The sequence below is a fragment of the Prinia subflava genome (genome assembly GCF_021018805.1).
Source record: "Prinia subflava isolate CZ2003 ecotype Zambia chromosome W unlocalized genomic scaffold, Cam_Psub_1.2 scaffold_41_NEW, whole genome shotgun sequence".
NCBI classification, from domain to species: domain Eukaryota; kingdom Metazoa; phylum Chordata; class Aves; order Passeriformes; family Cisticolidae; genus Prinia; species Prinia subflava.
Genome location: NW_026960614.1, coordinates 601,039 through 607,160, shown reverse-complemented (window position 1 = coordinate 607,160; position 6,122 = coordinate 601,039).

The following is a 6,122-nucleotide window of genomic DNA, read 5'->3' as shown; positions in this document are numbered from 1 at the left end:
TGCTACGTGAGCCAGAAGCCTGTGCTGATCACGAACTCGGAGGGACAGACAGCCATGGTCTGGCCTCATGTTACTGAGACCGTCGCTAACCTCTGGGGTGGGCTGTTCTGGCTGCGTGAGGGGTGCGTATCGGGACGGATTTTTGATGGGGGCCACTGCGATGAAGGGTGCAGAATGTCTGGTGCCTCCTTCACGGTGGCTGGTGGACAATCCCATCTGGGAGAACCAGTGGCCCCTCCCTCATGACAAGTTGGTTGCCCTTTGAAATCTGGTGCAGGAGCAATTGGACCAGGGTCATCTGGAGCCTTCTACCGGTCCCTGGAACACTCCTGTCTTTTGTATCAGGAAAAAGTCTGGGAAATGGAGGTTGCTACAAGACCTCCGCAAAGTCAGTGCCGTGATGAAAAGCATGGGAACATTGCAGGCTCGCATGCCATCGCCTACCATGCTTCCCGCAGATTGGGCAGTTCTCACTGTGGATTTAAAGGATTGTTTTTTCACAATTCCTTTGCATCCCGATGACAAGCTGAAATTGGCCTTCACGGTGCCAGCAATAAACAATGCTGAGCCCGCACAGTGGTACCAATAGAGAGTTTTGCCGCAAGGAATGCGGAACTCACCCACGATATACCAATGGTATGTGGCCCATGTCTTGTCTGGAGTCCGCAAGCAGTTCCCTGATGCTCATGTCTGCCACTATATGGATGACATTTTGGTGGCTGTGTCCACCCAGGATGAGCTGCTGAGGATTCAGCCTCAGTTGTTGAATGCTCTGCATTCACATGGACTGCAGGTGGCTCCAGAAAAGGTGCAACAACAACCTCCGTGGAAATATTTGGGGGTCAAAATTCTGGAACGGACAATCTGACACCAGGAGGTGCAATTTGTGCATTCAGTGAAGACACTGAATGATGTCCAAAAATTGGTAGGTGTCATCACCTGGTTACGTCCGTACTTGGGACTGACCAACACACAGCTGTCTCCGCTGTTTGATTTGTTAAAGGGAGACTCTGATCTAAAGTCACCTCGCACATTGACCCCTGAGGCACGTCAGGTGCTGGAGGAGGTTCAGCAAGCTGTTTCTGCTTGCCAAGTTCACCGCATTGATCCTTCCGTTGATATCACTGTGTTCATAACCACTCCAGATTTACATCCCATGGCCATCATTGGCCAATGGAGTGACAAATGATCTGATCCCTTGCCTGTCTCAGAATGGGTCTTCCTGCCCCATCAGCCGCAAAAGACAGCAACTGCATTCTTTGAGCTAATTGCTCGCCTGGTAACCAAATGCTGGCAACGGTGTTTGCAATTGATGGGTGCAGATCCTGCAAAGATCACAGAATCACAGAATCACAGAATAATGAGGTTGGAAGAGACCTCTAAGATCATCAAGTCCAACCTATGCCTTAACACCTCAACTGGACTATAGCACTAAGTGCCATGTCCAGTCTTTTTTTAAACACATCCAGAGATGGTGACTCCACCACCTCCCTGGGAAGACAATTTCAGTGCTTTATTATTCTTTCAGTGAAATTTTTTTTCCTAATATCTAACCTGTACCTTCCCTGACGTAGCTTGAGCCTGTGTCCCCTTGTTCTGTCAGTTGCTGCCCGGTGGAAGAGACTGACCCCAACCTGTCTACAACCTCCCTTCGGGAAGTTGTAGAGAGCAATAAGGTCACCTCTAAGCCTCCTCTTCTCCAAGCTAAACAACCCCAGCTCCTTCAAACGTTCCTCATAGGGCTTGTGTTCCAAGCCCCTCACCAGCCTTGTTGCCCTCCTCTGGACACGCTCAAGCATCTCAATATCCTTCCTAAACTGAGGGGCCCAGAACTGGACACAGTACTCAAGATGTGGTCTCACCAGCACCGAGTACAGGGGAAGAATGACCTCCCTGCTCCTGCTGGTCACACAATTCCTAATGCAGGCCAGGATGCCATTGGCCTTCTTGGCCACCAAGGCACATTGCTGGCTCATATCCAACCAGCTGTTGACCAGCACCCCCAGGTCCCTTTCCACCTGAACACTATCCAGCCACACTGTCCCCAGCCTGTAACGCTGTAGGGGAATTTTGTGGCCAAAATGTAGAACTCGACATTTAGACTTATTAAACTTCATGCTGTTGGACTCTGCCCATCCATCCAACCGATCTAAGTCTCTCTGCAGAGCCCTCCTCCCTTCCAATAGATCAACACAAGCTCCCAGCTTAGTGTCGTCTGCAAATTTACTAATGAAGGACTCAATCCCCTCATCCATGTCATCTATAAAAATATTAAATAGAACTGGTCCCAGTACAGACCCCTGAGGGACACCACTGGTGACTGGTCGCCAGCTGGATGCTGCACCATTCACCATCACTCTCTGGGCCCGGCCATCCAGCCAGTTCCTAACCCAGCGAAGAGTGCTCCTGTCCAAGCTGTGGGCTGCCAGCTTATCTAGGAGTATGCTATGGGAGACAGTATCAAAGGCCTTGCTGAAGTCTAAATAGACAACATCCACAGCCTTTCCTGCATCTACCAGACGAGTTACCTGGTCATAGAAGGAGACCAGGTTGGTCAGACATGACCTACCCTTTGTAAACCCATGTTGACTGGGTCTGATACCCTGGCCATCTTCTAAGTGCTGTGGGATAGCGCTCAGTATGAACTGCTCCATTATCTTACCTGGTACTGAGGTCAGGCTAACTGGCCTGTAATTACCAGGATCCTCCTTCCTACCTTTTTTGTAAACAGGTGTCACATTGGCCAGTTTCCAATCACCTGGAACCTCACCAGTGAGCCACGACTCCTGATAAATGATGGAGAGCGGCTTCGCAAGCTCATCTGCCAGCTCCCTCATCACCCTAGGGTGGATCCTATCTGGTCCCATTGATTTATAAATATCCAAGTGTCCCAGCAGTTCTCTGACTGCCTCCTCTTGGATAACAAGAGGACCATTCTGATCCCTGGCACCACCTACCAACCCCTGAGGACAGTTATCTTGAGGATAAGCTGTCCTACCAATAAAGACTGAGGCAAAGAAGGCATTAAGCATTTCCGCTTTTTCCTCATCTTTAGTTACTAAGTTGCCTGCCTCATCCAATAAGGAACCGAGGTTGGTTATACCCTTCCTTTTATCATTGATATATTTGTAAAAACTTTTTTTATTGTTTATAACAGAAGTTGCCAAGTTAAGTTCAAACTGAGCTTTGGCCTCCCTGATTTTTTTTCTACATGCCCTAGCAGCTCCCTTAAATACTTCCTGAGAAATCAGTCCCTCCTTAAAAAGATGATACATCTTTTTCTTATTTCTAAGTTCCTTCAAAACCTCATTGATCATCCAGACTGGACGTTTGCCTCGTCGACTCTTCTTTCGGCACACAGGGACAGTCTGTTCTTGTGCCCTCAGGATTTCTGTTTTGAAGTACACCCATCTCTCCTGGACTCCTTTGTTTTCAAGGACTGTTTCCCAAGGAACTCTCTGAATAAGTCTCTTAAATAGGCCAAAGTCTGCCCTCTGGAAGTCCAGTGTAGAGATCTTATTGATATTTCTCCTTATTTCACCAATTATCGAGAATTCTATAATTTCATGATCACTGTGCCCCAAGCGGCCTCCAACCTCCACATCACCCACCAGTCCATCTCTATTTGTGAACAATAGGTCTAACATAGTCCCTCCCCTGGTGGGCTTGCCCACCAGTTGTGACAAAAAGTTATCCTCCACACACTCTAAAAACTTTCTAGATTGCTGTTTTTCTGCTGTATTAAGTTCCCAGCAGATGTCTGGTAGGTTGAAGTCACCTACAAGAACAAGGGCTGATGATCCTGAAACATTGTTCAGTTGTTTATAGAATAAGTTGTCTACCTCTTCATCCTGGTTGGGTGGACGATAGCAGACTCCCAGGAGGATGTCAGCCTTGTTGGCCTGTTTGTTTTTCTCCCGGTAGCTTCAGTCGGTCTTGGCTGCCCTGGTTGTTCCTGGATAGGGGTGCACCTACGTACCCCCCTGCCCAAGCAACTCCGGCAAAGCTCCCAGGCACAGGCAACACTTAGCAAGCTTAGTTACAGTGATATTCAGCTCTTAGCAGTGATCAGCTCTTTTGCAGTGATTCTCAGCTCATAAGCTTGCTAAGGTGCCTTGGCAGATGTAGGGAGAGAGAGGAGAAGCGCTGTATGAAGTTTCACAGATGAATCTTTATTAGCTTCCTCCGCGAAGGGTTTCAGGGACAGCTCTTCTGCTGAGCTGGGGGAAAAGTGGGGTTTTTATAGGGTACCGAGGTTTTGAGAAGTGGTCCAATAGTATGAGTCGGGGTAGAAAGTGACCTATTGTCTTACAGGGAGATAAGAGAGGGTCCGGGCACGGGAGAAGGGTTATTTTGGCCTAGTCACCGTGACTAGGCATTTCTGCCCTTAGGCAACTGACCGCCAGAGAGGCCTACCAGGCCTCACGGCTGCAACAATTCCACTTTCTGTATTTAATAAAAAGGCGTTCCCAATAGTTCTTTTAAAGCAATAGACAAGGCATGAGAACATAACTAATACAATGACAATTACAATGAAAATCCACAGAATTCCGTTAACAAGAGATGCAACCCATCCTGTTAATCCCCATTGACCAAAAAGGTCATTGACCCAGTCTGGGTTCTTTTCTATTTTTAAGTCCTTTACAAGTTCTCTCAGTTTTTGGATGTTTGCATGGATGGATTCTGAGCGTGACGAGAGATTGAAGCAGCACATCCCTTCGAAGTCTTGGCATCCGTGTCCGTGGGCGAGCAGCAAGAAGTCAATCGCAGCGCGGTTCTGGAGAGATGCATGTCTTGTGGTTTCCTCATCTTTTAAAAGATCACTCAGGGCAGCAGATGTAGCATTGGCTTGCTTACTAAGCCAGCAGCCTAGGTGATTTATTTCACCAAGGGCCTTAGCTGCAGCTACCCATGGTAAGAATAGAGAGACAGCAATTCTTTTTGCTTTATTCCAATTGTATAATTTGGGATCACAGTTTTCATCAAATTCCATATAGGATCTTTTGTGGCGATTGCTTCGCTTTCTTTTTTCCAATTATGTAACAAGGTAATATTTGGTGTGAGGGTAGAAAGTCTCCCAAGGCTACAGGGACCTCCCTGAAGGTGTGAGGGGATCTCAGCCCATACTCGGTCACCACAGATGAGAAACATTCCTTTGGGTAGTACTTTGGGATGGAGAGAGGATACAGATATCACGCGAGTGGTGTAATTGCACCAATCCGGATAGTTATAGGCTTTGTTAATGGGTGATATGTCTTTTCTGTATGTGTTTTTTAACTGGTTAATTTCTGGTCCATTATTCTTTGGAAGTCTATAGTAAAATTTGACACAGTATGCTGCTTTGGTGGACCCCAGCAAGTCCAATTCTTGGGGTTCCTCTAGGGCATTAGGTAACATTTTTGTCCAATCATCCCATGTATCTACTGCATTGGGTCTCTTACCTGTGGTGCGGAGGAACTCTGAGTTATAGACGGGCCAGTCATCTGCTATGAAAGGAATCCCTACTAGACATGTGGAAAGTGGGTTATCAACGCTGCCCATGGATAAGCACATTATCCTGTTTCAATGTTTTTGCTAAGGTTACCCAAACATTATGGCTAGGCTGTGGGCTAATCCAGCCGCAGGCATACGGTACGGTGAAGAGCATTCAAACAGAAGTGAGGAGAGCACCAGTTTTCATCTCTGGACAGGGATTAGGCTTCTGATAGGGAATATAAACAAAATTTGTTATCTTTCATGATGGGAGGAGAGGGTTAGGGTTTTTTCCCTATTCCTTTTCTCTGTTCCTTCCCCCCTCCCCCCCCCCCCCCTTTTTTTTTTTTTTATATATATAAGCAAGGGATGGGTAAGTGGGTGTGAGGTTAGGGGTTTTTGGTAAGAGTTGGGAAAGGGAATAATAGGGGTTTTTAGGGTAATTTTTTTTTTTTTAAAAAAAGATAACATGTAATTCAGAGGACAAGTTTGTGTTCAAGCTATGTCTGGCTTATAGCTTGACTGATGCAGCAGAATGTTATTCATCTTTTCTGTTTCTTCTGCTGTCGTGTGATGGGACGGTCTTTTCTTCGGTATGTGGACATTGGACGAGGCCTTCGTCTCCAGGCAGAACTTGTCTGGTTTTGAGG